Raw genomic sequence first — 25,251 nt, forward strand, 5'->3', positions numbered from 1 at the left:
TATACTGTCTGCCATTTCATGAGCTTGTTTCCCTAGAGGCTCACCACCTGGTCCTGGGTCACTGCAGAAGTAGGAAGAGGGTGGGGGGAGTGTTTTTCACTTACAAATGGTGTAGGAAAAATCGAGGCAACTTATCTGGCTGCAGCGTTGAGTGCTTTATTGATTAAAGAGTGCCAATCAAATTAGCTGTCAGAAGAGAATGCAGATGGCACCATGTGGAATGGATTTTCTATATCCCCTAATTGCATTACTTCAAGCAGCGGGTGAACGCTGCACGGCCTGCAGTGGGACTTGGGGGTTTGGGGGAGGGGGTGTGGGTGGACTTATACTGTCTGGGCCAGGCTGAGGGTATGGGTTTGGATGTTGCATTTTCATAGCAAGATGCAGGCATTAACAAAATGGACCTGGACTGCTTTATGGATTAAAGCAGGGCAGGGCAGGACTTCAAGCATGTGCTTATAGGAGAGAATGCCTCCCCAACTCTTGCAGGTTGGAGATGTCAGTCCCTTGGATGAGCGATTGAAACAATTCTCTTCCACCTTTTGGAGGTAGCATTGCTTAGCTGAAGTTCTGGTCCAAATCTCAGTTCTGTTCCTTCCTTGTTGAGTGACTGCTGGCAGGCTACTTAACCTCTTCAATCCTCAGTTTCCTCATTTGTAAAACGGGGCTAATGACTGTACCATCTGCACAGGGCTATTGTGAGGATCAGAAGGGATCATGTAGGCAAAGCGTTTAGCACAATGCCTGGCACATGGATGATGCTCAATAAACATGAGCTCTTCCTCCTGAAGGCCATGTGCCTTTCCTTAGGACACCTGGAAATTTAGAAGGGTTCCCAGGCTGGATTGTGGAGTGGCTGCTTTAATGATGGAGAAAGACCTAAATGCATGATTTCTGCTCTTCTCAGAAATTCTCTACATTTATTTATTAAATTTATATCCTTTTATGTATTTATTCATTGGTTAATTCTTCTTTGGATTTGGCTCTTCCTCTGATTGGGCAAGATAAACATGTGAGCTCTTCCTAAAGACCCAGCTGGGTGGAGTGTTGAGTCTCTGCTGGTGGTGGCGTGGTTCTGTAGCTGGTCCTCATCTACCACCCCCTCCCCAGTGCCCACTGGCAGGCTCACTTCCATGTCAATGCAAGGTCCACTCAATCACAAAACTGCTTGATGTTGACAAAAAGACATCAAAGCCTTAATTGGTTTCTTAGGCTTCATGTGGTCCAAATTTTTGGATTACCTGCAATTTAGGATAATTTGTGGTTCTTCCTCCAGGTTAGGATGTTCTGTGTAACTGGGAGTTAAATCTAACAGGAATTTGGATTTGGTGCTCAGTTAAAAAAAAAAAAATTACAGATGCGTTGTTATACTGTAGCCATCCTGTTGCCTGGCAGCCATGGGGTCTAAGGGGCACAGCTGTCTCCACGGTGGGGAGGTGCTGGCTAAAGGCGACTGATCAGTGAGCTCCCACCCAGTGAGACCCATGGCAGCAGCTTCTCTTTGCAGTGGGATTGCTACAGCTCCCAACTGAGGACCCCCACAGAGTTCTGGATGGAAACAGCTGGACAGGAGTGAGGAGGAGTGGTGGGTGAGATCTGTGGGGTCCCAGCCTAGGCTCCTTTATCTCACTTAAGTAAAAGCTCCATTTATCATTAGCCTTGGGCCTGGGTTGACATTCATGACTCCTCTATACCCTGCTTACAGCTCCAGGGACATCTTTGGCTGTCCATGTTGTGGTCACTTGCTCCCATCTTCAAAAATCCTCTTTTTCATTTCCCACCTGAGAACTTTATCCTTTCTTGGGCAAGTGCATTACCTCCCCCAGAAGAAAGGAGGTCGCAGGTAAGGGATAACACAAGATGGTGTCAGGGTCCACCTTGCCATTTGGAGAAGTAAAAGAAGTTCTTTGGGTCAGAAGAACAGCTACTGTCACCTCCATCATGATGACCAAGCAGAGTGGGATGGTATGGGCAGAGGAGAGAATGAGGAGCTTTTTCAAACCCTCAAAGACTTATTCATGTGATCTGTCCTTAGGTGTTGAGGTCACAAACATGACTTTGGCCAGATCCTTCCAGGTTGCAGGAGGAGAGGGGAGAGATTGAAACCATACCCTCATTCTACACGCTTAACAGATGGAGATCAGAGTCGGCAATATGGAATGTTCTTTGTTTTATAAGAAAACACATACACAAGCAAGCAAACTCCAGTAAGTTCACAGTTCAGAGTACTAAAATATTCCAAGAGAAAACACCAAGAAAATCCAATTAGGAAGCCTTTAATCCAATAAGTCTCTGTGCTCTGGGACTATGTACTGTGAAGGAGAGTGGGGAGACTGGGAGGTAGAAGCTCAGTGACTCTTTTCCTCTGGGTTGTCAGGAGCCCTGGGTGAGGGCAGCTTGGCCAGGATGCTGTTGGAATGCTTCTACTCAATGAACCAGAGGCAGGCTGAATGTATCCTGAGAGCTGTCTGGTTACTCCAAGTCCCTTCCCTCACTCTCTTTGGGCACTCCCCTGGGTCAATCACCCCTGGCATCTCTTGTTTGAACTGTGATGCTGTGGTCCATTCATTGCACATCCAGGTGACTGCTGAGAAGGGTCATATGTAATATATGTCTGATAATAACTAAAGCACTAATGTTTCAAAGTAATTTACTCTTTTCTTGATTGGTGGACTCAAGTTTGCTGTTTTAAATCTCATTTTCCATCTGCTGTTGTTCTGATGGCTGAGGAGAGATGCCATAACAGAGTTTGAGGAGTTGCATATGACCCACGGCCTTTCTTACTGACATCAGAGCCTGTGGTCTTGAAATGTCCACGGGAGTAGGTCAGGCAGTGAACATTGCTGGAATTAAAGTAATATTTGGAATCATGAACCTTACAACAAATCCTGAGAGGCCTTCTTGCCTTCAGTCTTCCGTCCTCTAATTCATCTTCCACACTGTGGACAGAAAGATTTTTCTAGACTGCAACTGAGGCTATCCTTCACAGTTTCCTTTCCCCAAATAACAAAGCCCACACTCCTTGGAAGCCCCCTTCATGTGGCCTATAAGACCCTGCATGATGGCTTGCAGTCCTCCAACCTCCAGCCACAGTCCCCAGATAGCATTAAGGCCAGGGATGGTTGAATGTGGGTAACACACCACTACTGGTTGTTTCTCTCTGTGTTTCCAGCACCACAGACTGAAGACCTGTCTTACAGAGTCAGAGGATTGGTGGTAGAGAAGTGAATTGCTAGCTTTGATGATTTTGTCATGACGTGTCTTTGCTCCTCTCTCCCTCTCTCAGGTGAGCTGGAGCACTAGGGCAGGTCTTCAGGAAATACTTCTCTGATCCCTACAAACTGAGGGGTGGGAAAAATTAAGTGTGCACCTCTATGAAGGTGTGGGGCAATCTCTTCTGCTTGCAGAGGCCCCAGTTTGCTTGTGACAAAGTAGACCTACACTGGCAGGTTGGTAAATGTTTTTCTGTGGCTGTCATTGCAAAGAAATCTTCAGACCCTTGTTAATAGACTATGACTGAGAGGCAGGAAGAGAGCAACAGAGACTAAAAATGGCAAAGGTTGTTTGGGGATGGACATGTACTCTGGCAAAGGAAAAGACCAAAAGGAAAAAAAAGGAAAAAAAAAAAAAAAAGAAGAAAAGAAAAAGAAAGAAAAAAAAACAGCCAGCACAGAATATGCTGTGACTTTGTATTTCTAACCTCGTGTTGATGTCAGAGAGGAGTTAGGTGTGCGGTGCTTCGGGGGCTTTGCCAGGGAACTCACTTTTAATGGATGTTGGTGAAGAGGGACCTTCCTCGGATGCCGAGAAGCCTGTCAGGAGTAGAGGGAGGTCATAAGGGGGCACTTCCGGGCGAGGAGCCTCCTCTGACAGCCCCACAGGGATGCCCTGCTCTTTGAGGTCGTCCACTACAGTTCCCTGCTTACTCTCATACTCTCTCACTGGTTTACTCAGGATGCTGATCAGGATACACACAGGACAGTCTCCCTGAATGCAAAGGAGTCCAAAAAGGGAAAAGATGACAGACATGGAGAGCAGAGGGTGGACGCAAGGATAACTGGGGCTCTTGGAAAAGAAAGCACAGCAGGTGAAATAGAAAGAATAAAGATATCAGAGTTTGCGCGTGCGCACCGAGAACCAGCTCCCGAGATCCGCACGAGCATCTCCACAAGGTGACGATGAAATGGAGGCCTCGGCTTCCACCCCGGTGTCAACTTCAACCGCAGCTTCAGCTTTGACTTCAGCGACCCTGGCCTTCCTGGAGCAGCAAGACCAAGAGCCAATTAAAAGGCAGTAGAAGCTCTGCTGGCACATTTCCAAATCCAGGAAAAATGCGAATGGATTGCTTTTGAATGAGAGTGAAAATTTCTTTTTAATGGTGGTATTATGGAAAATTCCAAGTAAAGAACTGAGGGTCAGATTGTCCTTGCCTCATGGTATTCGATCAGATTTAGCAGATATCTGTTTATTTACCAAAGATGAACCCACTTTAACTCCTGAACAGACAGAACATTTTTATAAGAAGCTTTTGAACAAGCATGGGATTAAAACTGTTTCTCAAATTATTCCCCTCCGAACTTTAAAAAAGGAATATAAAAGCCAGGCTCTGCCTCTTGGATAGTTTCTACTTCTTCATTACCGATGCCAGAATCAGATGGCACTTAACCTCACACCTAGGGAGACATTTCTACAACAGAAAGTTCCAGTACCTGTAAACCTTCAGGCCAAGAATTTATCCAGAGAAATCGATGACTATGTAGGGGGAACTGTCTTCAACATCTCTAAAAGTGGTTTTTGTAGTACCATCCACATCGGTCACACTGGGATGCAGGTTCAGCACATTGTCGAAAACGTTGTTGCCACTGCAAAAAGGCTTTCACAGAAACTGCTGGAGAAATGGGAGAGCGTGAAGCTGTTGTACATGAAGACTGAGAGATCAGTTTCCCTGCCAGTCTTTTCTTCATTTGTCAGCAATCAGGGTGAAGCCAGGGGATTATGCACACAAAGACAGAAAAAAAGTAGCAAAGAAAAGCCCAAAGAAGAAAGAACATCTTAAAAGACAACAGGAGAAGAAAGGAAACAAGAAGCTTATGAAACAGGCTAGAAAGCCTGCACCAGCCCCAACTACAGATGCAGCAGCCCCCAAAACTGGTGTTGTTACAGCCAAAGACCCTGGACCCCAGAAGGAGACCAGTGGGGTGAGCGCCCTGCCTGAAGTGCAAGACGAGTCTGAAGGTGAGATCCCACTGCTGGTACCAGTGAAGGAAACTCCAGCTGCAGGAAGTATAGAAATACTAAAAATGCCACAGGAAAGAAGTCTCCAAAGAAGAGTCCTGGTCCAAACACACCTCATGGGAAGAAGAGAAAGGCCTCCCCAGCTTTGGAGACTCCATCAGCTGCAGAGCCCAAGACCCCAGGTAGAGGCCCAGGGAAGAAGGCAAGAATCAAAGAAGAGGTGGAGAAAGAAAGAACCTCTTTGCTGGGGAAAAAAGACCCAAGACAGACGAGTAAATCTGCAAAAAAAGCTCCCCGTAACCCCAAACAGTGGCCCCAAAAACCCAAAGTACTCCAGTCAACCTAAAATCAGGGACTCAACCAGCAGGAAACTCATCAGAGCTATCTGAAAAGCTTATAAAAATACCTGGGTCCTGACCCCCGTTGCAACTGCTGAGTGAGGCCTAGACCTAAATATTTTTTAAAACCTCCACAAGTAATTCTGATATGTGTTCATGGGTATAAGAACCAGTAGTTTGAAGTAAATCTATTCATTTCATTGCTCTTCTGTGCATTTGCTAATATAATAGAGGGGGAAAAAAAGAAAGATATCATAGAAGAAAATATTGAGCCGAGAGAATATATGTATCTGCAAATTGAAAGGGCTCACCATGCTTTAGGCAAAATGAGTGGAATGAGATCTACATCTAGCTATATAGCCTGGTAGCATTTTAAAACAAATTTTTTTTTATTATGAAAATTTCAAGCATACACAAAGTGGAGCATAGAGCAACCCACACTTGTACCTACCACCTAGATTTTAACAGTTATCAAAACATTGCCACATTTGCTTCACCTATCCCCCTTTCTTTTCTTGTTTTTTCTTCTTCCCTTTTGTTTCCTTTCTTTTAATTTTTGCTGAAGTAATTTGAAACCAATCTCAGGCGTAATATCATCCTCTCTGCATGTTTAGCATATATCTCTAAAGATGTGGGTATTATCTCACATAGCTCTAATGCTATTACCATACCTGTTAACATTAACAATAATCTTCGGCAGTGTTTAGTATCTATCCATAAGGAAATTTCCCGGAATATTTATAAAATGTTCCCGGAATATTTATAATTGGTTTGTCTTAATCATGATCCAAAGTTCATATATTGCATTTGTTTGCTATGGTGATTTTAAGGTATGTCCTCAAATTGTTTGACACTTCTCCCTTCAAAAGATGGAGACCAGTTTCCCTCCTCTTGAATGGGGGCTGGATTTAGTGGCTTGCTTTTGACAAGGAATGTGACAGAAGTAGAAGTATGTGACTTCCAAGTCTGGGCCATAAAGACATTGGTTCTTCCACCTGTGCTCTCTGGGAGGGTTCATTGTGAAGGAAGCTGGTTGCCACATTGTGAGGAAACTCAATAGCCTGTGGAAAGGTCCACATGGGGAGGTACTCAGGCCTCCTGCCAACAGTGGGTAGGCCATGTGAGTAAGCAAACTTGGAAGCAATTCCTTAATTCCAGGCAAACCTTCAGATGAGTCCACAGCCCCAGCTCACATCCTGACTGCAATCTTATGAGAGACCCTGACCTTGAGCCACTACCTAGCTAATGAACTTTTGAATTTTTGATTCACAGAAATTGTGAGATAGGTATTTAGTTTTTTAATGTTTGTTTTAATCTAGAGCATACCCTCTACTTATTTTTATTTTTTTCATGCAGTAGAAACTGAATCCCATCATCCAGAGTTGCTTATTAACTTCCTCATTGTGTGTTTAATTTGTTCTTGTGTCCTCTCTGTTTTCTGCAAATGGAAGTTAGCTCTAGAACATTGATTTGATTCAATCTTTTTGGCAAGAATACTTTGTAGGTGGTGCTTTGTGCATGAAATGATGAGTGTCAGGAGGTAGCCAGTGTCTAGGTGCCTCATGCTTAGTAGTGTTAAGACTGATCAGTGGGTTCAGGAGGTCTGGCTACATTTTGGAACTTCAAGGGCAAAAGTGAAAAGTCCTTTAAGCACATAGTTAGAAAAACTAGATTACTTACTATGAGACACAGTTGGAATCCAAGAATTTTGTAACCAGCCAAGCTGAATTTTATCTGAGAGTAAAGACAATGGGATGACTGATTCTGAAATGCAAAAGTTCAGAAATACATACCAACCATATACACTTCTTGGGGGAAAAATACCTTGAGGATGTCTGTCATTTATCCATGCATTCATTTGTTAATTCACCAAATATTTGAGAACCTCCCATGTCCTAGGCACTACACTAGGTAGGGGCTAGAACTTGAACTGTCCAGGAAGGAATGACATTAAGGACTTGACCACAGAGAAGCCATGTGTGGAGTGAAGGGCCAGGTGTTGAGCCTGAACCACTGATGCACAGTGAGAAGTCCAAGAAACCATCTTCAATCTGGTTGTAGACTGTCCTGGTTGGGCTGTTATTCCAAGCCAGCTCAGGTGCACCCTCCTTCAAGGGTATCTGATCACAGGTGGTGAGGGAGAGCTGGAGAACTCCTGGGCAGTGGGCAGCGCAGGCCTGGACTGACTCCCACTGCTCCCTGAGGGTCTGGACATGTGGAAAAGGAAAGAGCATCCTTGTGAGAAAGCATAGAGCAGATAGCAAGGAGTGAATATCTGATCCAGAGCAAGAAGGGGAGCCCAAGAAGAAAGCTGTGTACAAGGGAAGTGAGCAGTAACTCACTGTAGATGGGTGGGCTTTCTGGAAGTTTCTAGCCCTGTTCCTAGGGCTGGATTAGGGATGTGAAGGAACATTAAAGGGGCTGTGGAAAAGATTGGCCCCAGAGATACACAGGGAACATTAGAGATGGCATCCCATTGGCCCTCTGGTTCTGCCTGATGGCTCTTCTGTCAAGAGTTCTAGGATCAGCTGAGTGTGGAGGTACCCTCATTGTAGGGCCGTCTTCCTCAGGGCCCACAGTGCAGTCCCAGGTGTGGTCAGGGCACAGGCCCTGGTCGTAGTCTCTGCCACAAGCCTCCTCTCCTTCTTACAGTAGCAAATAGGCCCAGGAGGGCCCCGGGTGGCCACAAACTACCTGTCAGAAGGTTTCCTGCTCCTCTGGCAACTGGCTCTGGATTGACTTTAGGGGGTTCCACCCCTGGGTCAGACCCATCAGCCCCAGGCGCCCAGTGGGAGCAGGTGGATTGGTTGTGCGTGAATCACTGGGTACCACCCTCAGAGGGGGGTGAGGGGTGCTTCTCAGATAGTGCCTGAGTGGGGGTCTCCCTGGCCCGCTGCTAAAAGGGGCTAGGATATGTTTTAGAGAAGCTGAATCACAGAACGAGGGAGAAGAAGGAGCACTGATTTTAGAGCTAATTAAAAAGTTATTATTTCTCTTATGGAAATCTCTAAATAGACTTAAAGTGCTGGCACATCGCAGGCTGTGCCTGTGTGCTTTCTCTCTGGGCAAGTGTCTTCCCGCACCTTCGGGCGTGCTCTGCAACTCAATGGGCATCCCACCACCCACCAGCATTCCTTTGGTCCTGCTTTATCTCTTTTCCTTTCTTCTTTATTGCTACTCTCAAGAGGTAGTGTAAAAATAACTGTGACCCCATAACTCCCTTGGCCTCTACCTTAGCCAAGCTCCAAATCCTCCATCTGTGTTTTACCCCTGTGGGTGTGTACTTCCAGGCTTTCAGCTTCTATTTTCTAGGTGCCTTGTAGAAAGAGATTGGACCAGGTGTTAGAATGTTTAGGTTTTAGATTGCTGTGTGGTCTTGGGCTGTCTCCTGACCTCTCTGATTTCCTGTGATAGTCTCATCTTCAGCCTGCTTTCTCTCCTGTGCTATATGCAGCAGTGGGGATTGAAACAGTGTTTTGAATCCTCTCTAGGATGTGGATGACTTCCTTTGTATCCATCCCTGCCTTTAGGCCAGGGCTCATCCAGTCCAGCCCAGCCCAGACCAAAATGTGAATGAGCTATTGTTGGAGGTCCACGGACATAAATGATTTGATCTCAGCCTCCCTGACAGTGTGCCACAGTGTCAGCCCCTGTTTCAGGAGAGAAAATTGTGCTCACCCTAAATTGTGCCTGCTGTTTCTTCAGCCCTTCTCTCTGCTGCTTCGATAGAGGGAAACTGGGTCAGCTCACTGCCCCGCCCTCCATCCCCTGCACCCCACCCCACCCCTGGCTGCCTAGGAGTCCCAATGCAGATCAGAGTGAGAACAGCCCTCTGGCCATGAAGTGTTCTAGTCAGGTCCAGTCTGCATGCCCACTCCCAGGGGCCAACTCCCAGCTCTTCTTCTCTGGGACACATCCAAGGCATTCATCATCTCTTTCTTGGTCATATTTCCTACTCTTTCTTGTTTGTTTGTTTCATTTTGTGCCTTTCAAGTTCTACTGTGTTCTCTAATTTCTCCAGAAGCCAGACAGATGGACTGATTTCTTTAGCCAAAATGAAATATAAAAATCATCTCAAAGTAAACGGGATGCTCAGATGTTTCAGTTAACTTGTATGTCTCTCCTCAACGGCTAGTTTGCCATCACAAAAACTTCCATTTTTTAATAAGCCATCTGGGCCTGGCCATACCTCCCTCCAGAAGGCGTCTAGCAGCTTTGCTGGACTTGGCGAAGGACACTGTTGACCAGAAGTGACCAGCTGGGTTGTGAGTTCCCCCAACTTGTGTAGAATTGGGCATGATTCAGGCTGAATAAGACATGCCAAATCATTCTGTCCCTCTTTCATTGTGTGGCTATGGGACTCGTGGTCTTAGAGGACAATGGCCCAGGATCACACAGCTGGGAATAAAAGCTAGGTCTCCTGACTCCCAGCTTAGTTACTTTTCTTTCACAGTATGGAGCCTGTCACAGAGAAGGGGCTTAATAAGTTGTTGTTGGAAGAATGAATGGGTGATCTTCTTCAAGAGGAACATTGAGAGTCTTGATGAGGTGGACATGGTTGGGAGACTTGAACTCTTAACCTCTCCTCACTTTGGAACTCTCCAGCCTTAGGAATATGAGATGAATAAGATTATATCTTCCCATACCACTTCAATATCTGGTCCCAGGGCCTCAGTCTATTCATAGGAAGAAAATTAAGTCCTAAAAAAGACTGCTTTGATCAGGCTAACCTCATATTAACTTCATGCAGGTTTATACTTTAAAAGTCAATTTACTAGTTGTAAGTGGACAAGGGTCTACCAGATGACCAGGTGGTCATGTTGTTCTGCTAGAGACTGTTGGAGGCCATGGAACTGCTTTGATTATCAGAAGGTTGTTCATGAGCACAGAATAGGAGCCAGGAGTGTTGGGTGTTCTTAGGGATGTTCCCACTGAGCTCACCCTTCTGTTCCTAAAACTCCTTTTAATGCCCAGGGCATTTGGAATCTAACATCCACCCCTCTGAACTGGGGACTGGGATAGTACAAAGAACAGTATTCTCTCTATATCTCCTTGCTTTCTGGAGATATCTTGAAATATGATATCATCTTGAAATTTTCTTTCTTCTTCCCTTCTCCCATTATTAGTAGGGTGTGTTGGTGGTGGGTAAATTTACCATTTAGTCTGTAGGTGGTAGAATATTGAGGTGGGAGAAGTGAACGTTACCTAGAGATCTTGGCCTTAAAGTCGAATGCAGTAGTTAGAAATGACTTTGGGCTGTTTCCTTTTGAGAAGGAATGAGATGGTAACACAGTGTTGGAGGAATTTAAAAAAAATGTATGTGAGGAAACCTCCAAATGAACATTTATTGGTGTCTTACTGGGTGCTGGGCACTGTGCTAAAACTTCACATGCATTATTTGTTTAATCCTACCAGCAAGCCTTAACAGGGATATTATCCCTAACAGACGTGGAAAGTTTAAGTAGCTCTCCCAATGTTAAGACAGAATTTGAACCTTGACAGTCTTGTTCTAAAGCCCTAAGCTATACAGCCGTCTGGACAGGTTGTGTGTGTGTGTGTGTGTGTGTGTGTGTGTGGGCACAAGTGTTCATGAATCTAAATATGCAGATGAGCCTGTGCCAAACAGCCAAGAGGTTGTAGTGATGGGCTTCCTTTATTTCAGCTACTTGGCCTCTCCTTTCCTTTTCTGGTAAGCCTCTCTCCTCTTTTGAGGACTTTCCTCTACCAATTTCAGGGACTGTTACTCACAGAGCTAGACCAAGGGCAGCACATCCCCAAGCTGGACCTATCAGACACTTTCCCCTGGACTTCGAATCTGGAGTAGAGTTGTCCTGAGCTCTGTGCCCTGAGGAGGTGACCCGTGACTCATGTCACCAAGGGCAGTTCTTGGGCTGATTGAATTCCTGTCCTTCCCAAGACCTTTGATTCTCTGAGCTTCCCTTTAACCATCTGATAAATTCTTTTTTACCTTTTCTTTTTCTAGGATCTTTCCTGTTGTTTTTTTCTTTTCTGTTCTTTCTTTTCTCCCACCCACCCCCCTTCCTTGCTTCCTTCTGATACACATTGCTTACAACTAAAGAACCTTATCTGATACTCTCACTACCTGCTTTTTTTTTTTAATCCCATGATTCAGTTTGTTAGCAAACCATCCTGTCTCTGTCACTTCATACCACGTTGCGATTCCCAAGAGGAAATTTACCACATTAAGGACAGTTGTATGCATGCAGGCTGAGGCCAGTCTCTTTAACAAAGGAGTTTTCCTTCAAGGACCAAGGGGTGGTACTCTCTTTTCAGTTCCTTCTTTTCAGTCCTACCTCCCCATGTCTGGAGGTATCTTGCTTAGGGAACATGGAGTCCTGCGTCCAGTGATAAAACTGGAGTAATGTACTCATGCCAGCACCTCATTTTCAAATTCTATGGTCCCTTCTCAGAGGTTTTCTGAGGCTGCTGCCGTGATGGAAGGTATGTAGATTCCCAGGCATTCTAGCTGCAGAGGCGCTGATGTGGACACCTAGGGGCTTTGAACCTGCACCTGGGAGAGTTGTGTTTTCACGGACTCTCATTCCCAGATCCCTGAGCCGGTAGGGCCATTTGCAAGGTTGTTTGCTGAACACCCATAATCTAAGTGCTAGGGAGATGCCCTCTTCTTACTTTTCTGCCTCAAATGACCACTCCCAGGCTTGGAATATTACAAATATGTTGAGTAAGTGTAAGATGCAGCTCCCTTCAACAGACTGGAGTGCCATCTCCTCTACAGGCCCTCGCTTTGCTCTGGGTCAGACAGTGGACAGAATATCCCAGAGCTGGGTGCTATCTTCACCTCGGTGACTTTAACCTCCCCATTTACTCTTTGCACAAAGGGCCAGCCAAAGCTCTCTGTGAGTTATCAGTGCTTCTCTCTTCCCATCCCTTCCCTGCCAGACCCATAGTTCCTGATGGGGCTTCAACAGGTGGCGGTGGGCTACCCCAGGCCAGAAACTGCCCCTGTCCTTTTGGTTCCCCTGCTGTGGTCCTGGAATCCTCTGCCCTTTTCAGCCTCAGCCTGCTCTCAGCCTCCTCACTATGCTGTGGTGAGATTCCAGTGTTTATTTCAGAGGGATGCCTCTGAGTCATACCAGAATTGCCCTTTTTAAACTAGTGTGGAATGGTTCCAGGGTCCAAATTTGGGGAAGAAGTTTATGTCCTGCTTTGCATTCTTCTTCCTGGCCTCAGAAGCTAAGGTGTTGTCTGGGTCTTCACCTCCCTGTCTCTGACAAGACCTTCCTATCCTGCCTCTGCCTTGTAGGGCAGCCTTTCCTGGTCCTGGGATCTTGAAGGGATCATCCACTGGATTGCCCTTTCATAGCTAGCCTTGTCTCATAGGCCTTGGTGACTGCTCTCCACGCCTGTCTGGTGGGAAGCTGGGTAAACTGTTGATAACTTTCTCCTGCAGATGGTGGGGATACATTTACTGCAAGATACAGCCCCAGAAAGGTGACGACTTCAGCCATGGAAGAGGAAGTTGTGGTGGCTTTTTTTAACAAAAAGTTGAAACTAATGTTCTGATCTGTCTACTACAATTTCTGAGCCCCCCCAAGAAGTAGCCATCTCTATTTAAGCTTCCACGAGGGTCAAACTAAATCTCTTTCTAGTCATTAAAATGCCTTTTGTTGTTGCCAAATTTGCTGCCTGTTGGAGCCTTTCCATTTCATTTTCTGTCCTGCTACTTCTGAAAGTTGATGGCTCTCTGGGTCCCTGCATCTTCTCTTTGTCTGGGACATAGTTAGCTCTGGATGTGAGATGTGGTTTGTATAATGTGAAGACATAATTGAGAATAAAGTGGTGGTTCCCCACCTGCCACCAACATGCTACTGGCTCCAATTTGCAGCTCGGTAATAATTCAAACATTAATATAGGAGGCTCCAGACTTTGAAAAAAATGAGACTGCTTTTTGTATGAAGCAGTGCTTTATCTTGCATGTGAAGTAGCGATATGCCTTTCTTAATTTCATTCAGCGAAGGATGGGAGTAAAAGAAGGAATTGTTCAAACTGACTTTATTTTCAATATTTGATGTCTGATTGGTTTTATGAATTGAATCCCTTCATAGTTTTTTGAAGCGGAAGGTATATTATTCAGCTGGGATCCTCTTCCTCTATTCGGAGCCAACTGCCTTGCCTCTCTTGAATCTATCCCTTCATTATTTTCAGTGCGTACAGTACTAAAACATGTTAAACCCCATGACTGTAAGAAATGCCCCGCGAGCCACCAAAAAAAAAAAACCCACAAAAACCCCCCAAACCTTCTGCTTCTTCTTTTGGCTCATTCACGAGGATAAAGGATATTGGGATAATTTCCATAGCAGCATTTCCTGGAAGAGAGATGGATGGCTGTGATGTGGTGAGGTGAAGTACCCCATGAAGGACATGGATGAAAACTGCCCTTCCTTATGGATGGGGGACACCCCAGCTTCAAGACCACCTTTGCAAAAAGAGTGTTTTTAGGCACTGTCAGCTGTGCTCAGGGGGGGATGCCATCTCTTGATATCAGGTATCCCCATGGCCAGCAAGGCTGAGTATTGCAGGGGTCTCAGTAAGGTCTAGATGAGTGGCATGGCCAAGTTGGGTAGTGCAATCACTTTTTGGCCTGGTTTCCCTCTTGTCTGTGTGAGTGAGGTGGGCTCAGGCCTGGCGGTCAGGCATAGAGATACTGACTAGCTCCTATGGGTATCAGTTCCACACCGGCCAGATGACATTATCCACCCCTTGATAGCTTAGCTATTAGTGAGCACATCACTCAGCATTCCAGAGAAGGTGAAAGTCAGAAGGGTGGTCTGATTGTACTTAGCTGACTTAATCTGGACTCTGGGCCTCAGAACAAAGAGCAAGGGGGAGAGACAAGGAGGGGTCATTGTCCTTTAAAGTTTTATTTCATGAATGACACAGGTACTGACAAAATTTCTGATCTGGACCGTATCCTCTTCATTTTCCCACATGCATCTCCCCCATGTCAACAAATGGAGGTCCATCTGATGCCCAACGAAAGGTAAACTGCCCTTTTATACATGATTGACTGCAATTTTGGAGTCATGAAGACAGCTTCAGTCCTGCGTACCCAGATACCTGCCCTCTTTCAAATATTATGAAGGTCCCTCTTAATAACAACCCCTTACATGGGTGTAGAGGTTCATCCTTTTCCAAATCTCCACAGATTTGGTGTTTTATTATCACTCTCCACACGGCTGTGAGTGCCAGTGTGTGGTCCAGGCCAACTCACCCAGAGATGACAAGACTCCAGCTAGTAACCTCAGGCTTGGCCAGGGTTTGGTGAAAGGCAGGAGTGAGGCAGAGGCAGAATTCTTGAGGTTGATTATCTCTACGATTAACAATTTAAAAGCATGGCATGTGTGTCTGGGAAATATTCGTCTCCTAAACAAAAGAAATCACAGATCTGAGGAGTGGGTGGCTCACGGGGAGCACATCCCCGGTGGGCCAGTCCTTTACTGACAGACTAACGTGACGTCTCAGTAACAGGCCATTTTCCCCATCACTGCACGGAACAAACCAACCTCCACGCTGCATCGAAGTTTTCATCTCTGGATCTAGTTTGAGCTTTTTTCTGACAAAGGCAAACACAGTGAAACATCACACTATGAAATATCCTCTAAAGATGATGTTCTAAATTTTATATGAAAATGGAAAGGGCCTAGAATAGCTGATCAATTTGAAAAGAGAACAATGTCGGAGGACTTAACCCACTACCTGGTTGTGAGACCATAAAACTACAGTAATCAAGGCAGTGTGGTATTGGCATAAATGTAGACATACAGATCAATGAAACAGAATAGAGGTCAGAAATAGACCCACGCATATGTGGTCAATTGATTTTCAACAAAGATGCCAAGTTAATTCGATGGACAAATGATAGTCTTTTCAGCAAATGGTGCTGGAACAGCTGGATACACATATGGAAAAAAAAAGGTCCTCAAACTTTACCTCATGTTTTACACAAAAATTAACTCAAAATGGATCATAAACCTAAATGTAAATGCTAAAACTACAAAACCTCCAGAAAAAAAAGAGAAAATCTTCATGATCTTGGGATATGCAATGATGCATAAGACACAAAAAACGCAAGCCCAAAAAGATAAATTTGATAAATTTGATTTCATCAAAATTAAAATAACCTGTTCTTTTAAAGACACTGTTTTTAAAAATGTTTTATTTTATATTGGAGTATAGTTGATTTACAATGTTGTGTTAGTTTCAGAAGTACAGGAAAGTGATTTAATTATACATATTCATATATCTATTCTTTTTCAGATTCTTTTCCCATATAGGTTATTACAGAGTATTGAGTATAGTTCCCTGTGCTATACAGCAGGTCCTTGTTGATTATTTTATATAAGTAGTGTGTATATGTTAATCCCAACCTCCTAATTTATCTTGCCCCCCCTTTGGTAACCATAAGTTTGTCTTCTAAGGCAGTGAGTCTGTTTCTGTTTTATAAATAAGTTCATTTGTATCATTTTTTTTAGATTGCATGTATAAGTGATATCATATGATATTTGTTTTTCTCTCTCTGACTTAGTATGATAATCTTTAGGTCCATCCATGTTACTGCAAATGGCATTATTTCATTCTTTTTTATGGCTGAGTAATATTCCATTGTATATATGTACCACTTCTTTATCCATTCATCTGTTGATGGACATTTAGGTTATTTCCAAGTCTTGGCTATTGTAAATTGTGCTGCAGTGAGCATTGGGGTGTATGTATCTTTTTGAATTATGGTTTTCTCTGTGTATATGCTGAGGAGTGGGATTGCTGGATCAAATGCTATCTCTATTTTTAATTTTTTAAGGAATCTCCATATTGTTTTCCATAGTGGCTGTAACAATTTACATTCCCACCAACAACGTAAGGTTTCCTTTTCTCCACACCCTCTCCAGCATTTATTGTTTGTAGACTTTTTGAAGATGGCCATACTGACTGGTGTGAGGTGATACCTCATTGTAGTTTTGGTTTGCATTTCTCTAATAACTGCAGATAATGACCATCTTTTCATGTGCTTTTTGTCATAGGTACGTTAAAGAAACTGTTAATGAAATGAAAAGTCAAGCCACAGATTGAGAGAAAATACTTTCAATATATGTTTCTGACAAGGATCTTTTATTCGTAATCTATAAGGAACTCTTACAGATCAATAATACAAAGACAAATAACCTAATTTTTTAAAGGGCAAAGGATTTGAAGAGATTCTTTACACACACACAAATATGAGTGACCAATAAACACATGAAAAATAATTCCACATTATTTGTTACTAGGAAAATGCAAATTAAAACTTCAAGGAACTACCACCAAACATGCATCAAAAGGGCTACAATTAAGAGAATACCTTGTTGGAGAGGATTTGGAACCCTTTACACCTTGTTGGTGAGAATGTACAATGGTACAACCACCTTGTAAAATAGTTTGTCAGTTTCCTATAAAGTTTACCCACATGAAATGAAAATGTGTTCATCCTAAAATTTATACATGGACGTTTATAGCAACTTTATTCATAGTTAAATGCTGGAAACAATCCAAATGTACATCAACAGGTGAATATAAATTGCAGTATATCCACACAGTGGAGTACTACTCAGCAATGAAAAGGAATGGATTACTGATGCATGTAAAGGCATGGATGATGCTCAAAAATGTTATGCTATGTGAAAGAAATCAAGACACTGAAGAATAAATACTGTATGATTTTATTTAATTGAAGATATAGAAAAGGACATCCAATCTATGGGCATAGGATGCAGATCAGTGTTTGCCTTGGGTTGGTGGGCTTGACTGAGATGGGACACTAGGGAATTTTTCACCTTGATGGAAACTTTCTATGTGTTGATTGAGGTTGGTGGTTACATGAGCATACATGTTTGTCAAAATTCATAAAAACATGTTTAAAATGGGTGCACTTTACCCCTGGGTTCATAGCGTCACTATTTACAGTAGCAAGACATGGAAACCAGCTAAATGTCCATTGACAGATGAATGGATAAAGAAGATGTGGTATATATACAATGGAATATTATTCAGCCATAAAAAGAATGAAATGATGCCATTTGCAGCAACATGGATGGACCTAGAGATTATCATACTAAGCGAAGTAGGTCAGAAAGAGAAAGACAAATACCATGTGATATCACTTAAATGTAGAATCTAAAATATGACACAAATGAACCTATCTATGAAGCAGAAACAGACTCACAGACATAGAGAACAGACTTGTGGTTGCCGAGGGGGAGGGGGGTGGGGAAGGAAGGTTGGGAGTGTGGGACGAGCAGATGCAAACTAGTATATAGAGGGTGGATAAACAACAAGGTCCTACTGTCCAGCACAGGGAACTCTATTCAATATCCTGTGATAAACCATAATGGAAAAGAACATGAAAGAGAATATATATGTATAACGGAATCACTTTGCTGTGCAACAGAAATTAACGCAAATGTTGTAAATTAACGCAAATGTTGTAAATTAACTGTACTTCAATAAAACTTTTAAAAAACGGGTGCATTTTATAGTTTGTAAGTTGTACCTCAGTAAAGTTAATTTTAAAAAAACAATATAGTACAAAGCACATTTTACAAAATTCAGCATGTTTCTTTCAGTCTAATGAAACAGTAGTGTTGTTCTGAAGGAAAAAAGGTGTTTCTTTCACAAACCTCTTTGGAACTTCTGAAGTCAGTGCCCTATCAGGAGCCTTGTCTGTGGTGATGAACCTCCAGGGCTTGTTCTCCAAATAGGAGTCAGAAAAAACCATTTATGGGCCAGAGAGTGCCTGTCTTTAGGGTCACTCTGGCTGAGGACACTCTGGCTTTCAGGGACCAGGTAGGGGATTTGTCAAAAAGCCAACTGACCAAGGAACAGATACTTACACTGAATGAGGTGTTGGTTTAGAAGATCTTATTTCAATTCAGTAATTTAAGAAACACTCTATCTAAAGCTTCCTTTTTTAAAAAAAATGGAATCGGGTTTTGTGGTCCATAAAAGTTAGCATTTGGGATTGATTTCCATTTGATGACTGAAGGGACTCTTGTTCTTACTTACTCCTGTGTTCCCAGTGCTTAATGGAGTGCCCAGCACGTTGAGGGTTCTTAGTAAATAGTCTTTGGATGATTGTATCAATATATCATGTCAGACTTCAAATAATGAATAAGTTTGTCCAATGTATTCATCAAGATAAAATAGGTTATGCTGCAGTGTAACTAAATGACAAGCTTATCTTTTTTTTTTTTTAAATTAATTTTATTGGCTGTGTTGGATCTTCATTGCTGCACACGGGCTTTCTCTGGTTGCGGTGAGTGGGGGCTACTCTTCCTTGTGGTGTGCGGACTTCTCATTGCTGTGACCTCTCCTGTTGCAGAGCACGGGCTCTAGGCGTGTGGGCTTCAGCAGTTGCAGCACATGGGCTCAATAGTTGTGGCTCATGGGCTCTAGAGCGCAGGCTCAGTAGCTGTGGCACACAGGCTTAGTTGCTCCGCAGCATGTGGTATCTTCCTGGGGTAGGGATTGAACTCAAGTCCCCTGCATTGGCAGGCAGATTCTTACCCACTGCGCCCCCTAGGAAGTCCCAACAAGCTTATCTTTTGCATGGAACTAGTTACATGGTCCAGCCTGATGGCAGGGGGGCTGGGAAACAGTTTTCCATGTTCCCAGAAAAGGAGGAATGTGAAGTGAGATTTGAACACATAGCGTTGTTTCTGCCATATAACATCTTGAATAGGTTAAGTTTACAGTTTGAGGCAACTGTCTGCCAATGACCTGTGTTTTTTTGGAAAAGTGAGCCTTGCATGATATGAATACAAGTCTTTCTGATGGTCTCTATCAAATGCCATGCTCACCTGCACTTTTATACTTCAGTTTGTGCAGTTCCTTCCATCTGGAATACTCTCCATTTTCTTGGCGCATGAGCTGAAATTCTGATCCCATTTTTACGTGGTCAGTTAAGAGTTACTTCCTGCAATGACCCATTCCTGGTCCATGGCCATGATTAACTGCACCTGCATTTGCATGCTTAACTGCACTGGATCCAGCACTTGATTATATGTAATCACATGTTTTCTGACGATGCCATGTGTCTAAGGATTGTCTCCTCAATTGTTCCATAAGCTCTTAGAGAGTTCCAGCAGGGGACTCAGCACAAGGTGGGTGCTCAGGAAATTTGTGTTTTTGGTAGATGTTGGTTGAACAAACCAATGGGAAGCACCTACTCTGCAGAGCTGAGCATCCCAGATTTTGCAGGTGTGTGCTGTGCACCGGTCTCCCTGCCATTCTTTCTGAATGGAAGATTTCACAAGGCCTTCCATGATGTGATGTGGGGCAGGTATTTATTTATCCATCCCGCACTGCCCAGTTCCCACTGAGCAAAACCAAACCAGTTGAGCCCTGAAAAATAGTGTCCTCTGGGCTGTGGCTGTTGGTCCACTGAGAAATGTAAGAGCTCTGGCCCCACGTCCCTTCATTACCAGCCTAAGTGACGTTAATCTCGCCCTTTCCCCTAAATCTAGGCTGAAGCATAATAAACAAAAGGCTTAATCACTCTGGTATCAAGATATTCCTTTCCATCTGTGCACATGTTCTTGGGTGTGTAATGTGAACATGCTGCACTCATTTGGAGCCATTGTTCTCTCTAAATGAGAAAATTCAAATGAGGCACTCATGGTACCACACCATAACTCGCTGCATAAAATTCTTGACATCAACATGAAGCTACTTAGCATAATTTTCCTGTTAATAAACTGCCAATTTAGTCATTTAGGTTTCCGCTTCTAAAGAATGCAACAGCACCAGGCTGGGCTTTTTTCCCCCTCATATATGCCTGAGTTTATTATTTTGATGTTTATGTTAAAACATAGGAAATTGGAGTTTATGCCATTATTTGGAGATCTTCTACCCTAATTTGTTTACTTTCATTATTCAAGGAATCTTTGCTCATTTGAAAGGCAAAACAATTTTTAGGAGCATTTTCTTCTATTCAGGACAAAATTTCCATATTTAAAATGACTGAGGAGCGTTTTGAGGGTCTGGATGAGTAAAGTCTGTCCTGAAGGCATCGAACCAGGGGCCATGCCTGCCCTGGCCCCATGCGGAGATCCAAGGAGGCAGAAAACTCCAGGGCTTGGTGGAAGGCTTGGAGGTGCCCAGGGTTCCCCATCAGTGTGGAAGTCTCCTTTCTGGAGCTCCCCAACCCCACCACGCTCTCTACCTTCCTGGCCATGGTCCAGGGATGCCAGCCTCCTTGCTGGTCATTTATGTCTTTAGGGAGTATCTGCTGTGTGCCTACTATGCCAGTCTTAGAGATGATGCTGGGGTGACACATACCCCAATGGGGGAGAGAGATGTCACTCAACAAATCATATGATCACAAGTTCAAATGCAAAGCAGGAGAGCAATAGTGCTCCAGCAGAGCAAAGCAAGGATCTGACTGAGGTCCTGCCTTCGCGAGCTCACAGTCAGCATTTACTAACCTAATCACGACTTCGCGGAAGTTTTACAAAGCTTAAATTATCTGCCAAGTTTTTCCAATTCTCCAGATTGTTGTGAAGTATAGACACAGCCTAACTAGATATTTTTGAGCACCCACCCATGTCCGATTCTGTTTGAGTCACCAAATAAGCAGAGTTCTTGGCTTTCCAGTGAGATCACTGGAGGGCAGCTCTGTCTGGCCATTAAGAGCATGGGCTTCTGGATTAGGCAGGCATGAATTAGAATCTGGTCTACACCACTTCTCAGGCATGCGTCTTGGCTCTCCCATTGGTAGAATGACTAGCTGAGTCATAGAGTTGTTGGAGGATTAAATGCAATGGTGGAGCACAGTGCCTGGTGTGTGGGGGGGCTTGATAAGTTGTGGTTATTCTGTGTTCCCGGAGAGGAGGGCTCATGTTGGATGAGGGCCGTGGCTGGCATTTTTGTACCTTTCCTGCGCCTGGGCCGGGGCTGAGCTGGAGGGAGGTCCTTGTGGAGCTGCCTCTGACCATGTCATCATCGCATGGTTCCAACCTGGAGCCCAGCCAGGCTCCTCCTGCTGTTTCCAGTGTCTCACCTCTTCCTGGGTAAGTGGGCAGGGGTCTGGGAGAAGCAGGCCCCTCCTGGAGCACATCTTATTCCTGTGGAGAAACTGGCAGCACTGTCTCTTGGTCCCCAAGGTTCTAGCTGGCAAAGCAGGTCAGTGTCCAGGCGCCCCCTGTGGGCTGGTGTGTGGGGTGACAGGTGCCTGTAGCCGTGCCCTGTCCACCACAGTGGAATAGTGAGGGCTGAAGTGGCTTCATCACGGCTGCTTCCTTGGTTTCAGTGTTGGAAGAAAATAAGTGATCCTGTCGCTCTTGGTTTGGTGGTTTATCTTCTCTGAAGTCCTCAGATCTTGCTCCGGGAGGAAGATCAAGGACTCGACACGCCCCCCCATGTAGGACCCAGCAGCTTGGCTTGTACAGCCCGATGAAAGCTCCCTGTTGGGGGGTTGGCCTGAACCAAACAGGGGGAAGATGGAAGGATCCCCCAAAGCGGTCTGGTAGCCAGCTTGAGCTCATGGTTCCTTGATTCGGTGCATCAATCCTACCTTCTTGGGAATCCTGCGGGCTTTTGTTGTCTCTCTTTTAATCCAGGTTCCCAGCATCATCATTCCGCGCTTGACGCCTACAGTGCACAGGCAGCATCAGTCAGCTCTGGACCTGCAGGGAGGGGAGCCCGCAGGCTTGGGACAGCTGAGACCAGGCAGGGGAGGAAGCTGCTGAGCTATTTCCTTCCTGTCAGATCATGCACCCTGCTTTGCTTTTTATGGATTTGTCCAAAGCAAATGTTGGAATGATTATGTCAACCCATCATTTATCCTCTGTTCATTCTAATAATTAGTCGAGTTGCAATGATCACATTTAAAAAGATAAGCTAAAAATAAATATATCTTTATAATTTTGAGTCGTAATTTTCAAGACAAAATCTCAGTAAAAGCTTTTCTTCACTCCTCACTGTGGACTTTGTCCCTGTTTTGAGTGGATTCACAGAGGCCTTTGTCTCTGTTACCTGTTATCCTTGGAGAGCAAAGATCTCGTAGATTTATTTTTAAAACATTGATTGAAATATTGATGTTAAGAGTAGAACATAATTCTAGCCTTCCAGTGAGTTTCAGACACCAGGTCCTATTAAGCTCATCTGTTTTCAGCCAGGGGCAGGGAAAGAGGTGGCGTGGTTGTGAGAACCGTGCTTAACCCACAGAGCCTCCTGAGAGGGAGTATCCTCATGTACTGATGTTGTCATGCTGGGGCAGAGCCTGGCCGTGCACAGCTGGTGGAGCCCAGCCTTCCACTCACCTTTCCAGATACCTGCACAGGCTCGTGGGCATTGACTTTCAAAGGCCCTCTCGGGAATCCTGGCCCTCGTGCCGGCGGGGCTTCGGTGTTGCACTCTGCCTAGAAGGTCTCCAGGACAAATGCAAACAAAGTGGTTCTCTCTTAAATGGTCTACACAGGCCTTCTGTATTTCTCAAAATGAAGCTGTACTTCACAACCAGGCACCATTCTCAGGGCTTCCTGCGCAACCACTCATTTAATCCCCGTTTTACCGATGTCGAGACCGAGCCTCAGGGCGCGTCAGTAGCTTGCTAGGTCACACAGCTGGTGAGACAGGAGGACGGGATTCGAACCCAGGATCCTGGCTCTGAAATCGGTGCTTTTGGCCCACTCTGCTGGAGTGCCTCCTGAAGGGCGCCATCCCCCCCAGCAGGGGCCCCGCGGACAGGCTGTAGCAGACAGGCCAACTCCACGCCTCTCCTCAGCTCCTCCAGACTTATTTTGGAAGCACCACAATTGCCATATCAATAGTAGGACGATGTCATTGATTTTAGTGGTGTTTAGATCACAAGAACCTGTCTGGAGCTGTGCCCCAAGATTTATGCTCCCCACATCCATTAGAGCTAATGGGAAACGTTTGTATAAATCATGCGCCGCGGAGGGGAGTTACGACTCCGAGTTGCTCTGGATGCATTTTAACTGCCGACTCTGATTCGGAACGCACACTCCCTCTAGTTATCACCCATCCCCTTGTACCTCAGTTATTAGTTTTCTTGGGAAGGCCTTGGTTTGGGGAGACAAGTCCAAAGGACTAGGCTGGATATTTTGCAGCTGTGTGACCTGCAGTAAGTTGTGTTACCTCTCTGAGCTGTCCTCAGTTTTCTCGCCTGCAAAATGAAGAGAAGACCTTTGTGTGCTGTTTTCAGAAGAGTTAAAACCCCAAGCCAGCAAATGTCAGCAGTCCTTTCCCTTCCACCATTTTTCTTCTCAGCACAGGGGACACAAAGAGAGGCTGCACTGCTCTTTGGTACATAAACTCTCCAGCTGAGAGACCTGCCAGGTATACACAGCGATCCAGACCTGGAGAGGCTGCGTGGCTCTGCCCCCAGAATGCAGATAGAAGCCAAGGCCGCTTCTCTTCACTTGCTCATTTGTAGCCATGTTTGTTCAGCCATCACTCTGCAAGTTTATATTGTTTTTCTTTTTCTTTTTTTTTAGAGTATTTATTTGAAGGTTGGAGACAAAAGTGCAGTAGTAGTATCCTGATGGTGTGAAAACTTGGTGCCTTCTCTGCTCTCACCTTACCAGATTGTCCTGAGCTACTCCACTACCTTGCAGCCCACACATAGATGCTACAACCGGTCCTTCAAGCTAGGCTCTTTGCCTGTTTGCTCATGCTTTTACCATTTTTTGTACAAGCCCAGTGCCAAAGTCCTGGTCATGCTTTTTAACCGGCTCTCTGGGCAACTCTATGTGGTCTGGCTGGGGATGAGGGCTATGGAGTAGATAGCGAATGAGAAAGGAGAAGTTGTGGCCAGCCTCCCAGGAAGGTGGGCTTGTGCCCCCTGAGCAGGGCACAAGTTTGTGAGTGCCTGATGGGGGCCTCTGAGGGTGCAGGCTAAGGAGAATGAGAGAAACTATGCCTATACAACTTATCCAAACTGGGACATTCGAGTGACAGGGAACACTATTAATAACTACAACAGACAGGAGGTGTAAACCAGGACTGGCTCAGGCAAACTGGTGCATCTGGTCGCCTGTCATGTCAGGCTGAGAGGTGACGGAAGGCTTGATGCAGAGAGGAGCCCGAGGGAGGAGAGGATCTGGTGTTTAGATCACAACCCCTCAGGGAGGGATGGTTTGGTCAGATGCAGGCAACTGTCCTAAAGGTGAGCGCTGTGGAGGGTCTGCTTTTCTCTTTTTCTAAGGAATAGGCATCGGGGAGGGCTGATACCTGACAGCACCGCCTTCCTGAGCATCGGGCTGGAGCTTGGAGCCCCGCCTCCAGGGCTCTGCTCCCTGAGCCCCTCAATGTCAGCCTCAGTTCTGCCTCAAGAACCTGGGTGCAGATCCTCCTGGAGTGCAGAGCGGAAAGAGACATCCGCAGGCTCTGCAGGCTTGTTTCCTAAACTCCATGTCTTTCTGGTCTTCCTGCCAAGCATACCCCAGGGAGAGCACACCGCTCTCCCCACAGATTTATGAAGATATGTCAAAGCCCCTTCATCTCCAAGACAGTAAAGATAAAGTTGATGTCCCACATAAGGTGACTGGATAGTCATCCTCTCGGATGGCTCTTCTGAGCTGGTGGGGGGCGTGAGCCTTGTGCACGAGGCTGCCGTGTCTGAAACCTGCTCACTGTGGGGTCT

General features: G+C 45.0%; 1 pseudogene; it reads left to right on the forward strand.

Annotated features, from left to right (window-relative positions):
• The first annotated feature begins 1,941 nt into the window (after positions 1–1,941).
• LOC130843869 (ribosomal L1 domain-containing protein 1-like) overlaps positions 1,942–25,251 on the forward strand; it is a 31,064-nt pseudogene continuing 7,754 nt past the window's right edge.

Source organism: Hippopotamus amphibius, chromosome 1 (genome assembly GCF_030028045.1).
Source record: "Hippopotamus amphibius kiboko isolate mHipAmp2 chromosome 1, mHipAmp2.hap2, whole genome shotgun sequence".
In the NCBI taxonomy this organism is placed as follows: Eukaryota; Metazoa; Chordata; class Mammalia; order Artiodactyla; family Hippopotamidae; genus Hippopotamus; species Hippopotamus amphibius.